The sequence below is a fragment of the Tachysurus fulvidraco genome, chromosome 7, assembly GCF_022655615.1.
Source record: "Tachysurus fulvidraco isolate hzauxx_2018 chromosome 7, HZAU_PFXX_2.0, whole genome shotgun sequence".
Lineage (NCBI taxonomy): Eukaryota > Metazoa > Chordata > Actinopteri > Siluriformes > Bagridae > Tachysurus > Tachysurus fulvidraco.
Genome location: NC_062524.1, coordinates 14,988,803 through 14,991,302, shown reverse-complemented (window position 1 = coordinate 14,991,302; position 2,500 = coordinate 14,988,803). Strand labels below are relative to the sequence as shown.

Genomic DNA, 2,500 nt, shown 5'->3' with positions numbered 1-2,500 from the left:
AACCCCGAGGACGGCATTTGGCAAGACGCTGGAAGAGTTCTGGGCTTCTGTCGCGCTGGAATATCCACAGTTGTCGAAAGCCGCATTGGATGTACTCATGCAATTTGTCTCAATGTATTTATGCGAAAAGACATTCTCCGCGCTGACTTACATTAAGAATAAACACAGGTCACGGCTTAATGTGGAAGATGATCTGCGGGTGGCGATCTCCAAAATTGAAGATTGAGTGGACCTGCTTTTCTCCGCGCACAGCACCATCCACCACATTAGGCGTTTTTTCTGAATACAATTAAAATTAAAATACAATTATACATGCACGCCAGCCAGCGCTGTACGCATGTTACAGGCAGCTTGTTCGTGTTCTGTCTGTAAGCATTTCACAGTTATGGGATGTATTTGTTTTTGTCCATAATTTGTTAATAAAATAGCCTGGCTTAGAGATTGTGTTCCTTTTTGTTTTAGCTCTGTCAGTCTGTAACCAAATCGCAAATCCTCACAAGCTGTTGGAGAAAAACACAAAGGGGGGGGGGGGTCGCGGGTCGTCAGCAGTCTAATATTGGGGGTCGCGGTCTGAAAGGTTTGGGAACCCCTGTCGTAGAGGATGAGGATGGAGGAGTGTCTGGGGAAAAAAGGGTCGGAATATCGCAATGATGAATTAGCGACACCGTGTGGCACTGATGGAACTGTTCAAGTCAAGAAGCTTTTATTGTCATTTCAACCATATATAGCTGTTGCAGTAAAAAAAAAAGACAGAACAAAGTACTTAGTAAGTTAGTCTTAGCCACATAAAGTGTATCTGGTGTAAACAGTGCAGGACAAGAGAAACAAGACAGACCAGACTGTGCAGGACAAAAGACAGCGCAAACAAAAAATTACAAGACAATACACAAAACACAATAGACAGAAACAGCGTCAGTGCAAATACTGTATGTCCAACAATATTGTGTGTGCAGAAATACTGGAATGAACACAGTGTTATAGCAGCAGGTTCCTGAGATAATGTAAATTATTGTGCAAAACAGCATGTAAACAGTTTGTTGGATGTGTATTGTAAGTGTGTGTATTTGGTGTAGGTCTGTGCAGTCCATATAGTTGGTGTGTGTGAGTGTGTTGTTCTCAGTACAGTTCAGTTCCATTATTAAGGAGTATGATGGCTTGTGGAAAGAAACTGTTACACAGTCTGGTCGTGAGGGCCCGAATGCTTCGGTACCTTTTTCCAGATGGCAGGAAAGTGAAGAGTGTGTGTGTGTATGTGTGTGTGGTGAAGAGTGTGGGTGAGGGGTGTGTGGGGTCCACAATGCTGTTGGCTTTGCGGATGCAGCGTGTGGTGTAAGTGTCCATGATAGAGGGAAGGGAGACTCCAATGATCTTCTCAGCTGTCCTCACTATCCGCTGCAGGGTCTTGTGATCCAAGATCATACAGTTCCCAAACCAGACAGTGATGCAGCTACTCAGGATGCTCTCAATGGTCCCTCTGTAAAAAGTAGTCAGGATGGGGGGAGGGAGATGTGCCTTTCTCAGCCTTCGTAATAAGTAGAGATGCTGCTGGGCTTTCTTGATGATGGAGCTGGTGTTGAGTGACCAGGTGAAGTGCTCCGCTAGATGAACACCAAGAAATTTGGTGCTCCTGATGATCTCTACAGATGATGCGTTGATGTTCAGCAGAGAGTGGTCGCTTCTGGTCTCTCCTGAAGTCAACATCTATCTCTTTAGTTTTATCAACATTCAGAGACAGGTTGTTGGCTCTACACCAGGTAGTTAGTTGTTGCACCTCCTCCCTGTATGCTGACTCATCGTTCTTGCTGATGAGACCCACCACAGTCGTGTCATCGGCGAACTTGATAATATGGTTCGATCTGTGCATTGCTGCACAGTCGTGAGTCAGCAAGATGAAAAGCAGTGGACTGAGAACGCAGCCCTGAGCAGCTCGTGTTCAGTGTGGTGGTGCTGGAGATGCTGTTCCCGATCCGGACTGACTGAGGTCTCCCAGTCAGGAAGTCACTGAGGCAGTAGATCACTGCTGTCTGTTTGTTTATTATATCATGCAATACTATAATTTTCTCCATTATTTAATTTTACAACTAACAGGGATTTATACTGTTATTCTTCATATCCTCTTGCATTTGCTCCAGACTGATCAGTTCAGATAAGCACTGGTGCTTAATGATGTTTTGGGGCATTATTATTTTAATAGCGGTGTTTTATAACTGATGTATTTGAGGAGGTGTGGTTTAACTCAGTCTTCTGCATGAAGACTATAAAGAGGTAAGAAGAAGAATCAAGGCTGCAGGCGGGGGAGCTGAGGAGAGTGTTCAGGCTGTTAGGTTTAATGCCGCACAATCAGGACTTTTCATCTTCAGACAAATGGATCCTCTGTTCATCAATGTCACAGAGCAGGATGATGAGCTTGAGACTGTAAGTCTATAAACTCTCACTCATATTTTTATATCTATACACTGAAAGATGGCATTGTTATGACAGGATAAGGGCACACACACAC

At 44.2% G+C, this 2,500-nt stretch overlaps 1 long non-coding RNA gene across 1 annotated transcript in view; it reads left to right on the top strand.

Annotated features, from left to right (window-relative positions):
• Positions 1-439, top strand: part of LOC113635350 — a 1,857-nt gene extending 1,418 nt beyond the window's left edge. The window contains exon 2 of the long non-coding RNA XR_003438810.2: positions 1-439. This exon is cut by the window's left edge and continues 260 nt beyond it. This is a non-coding gene — a long non-coding RNA (uncharacterized LOC113635350).
• Positions 440-2,500: the final 2,061 nt, after the last annotated feature.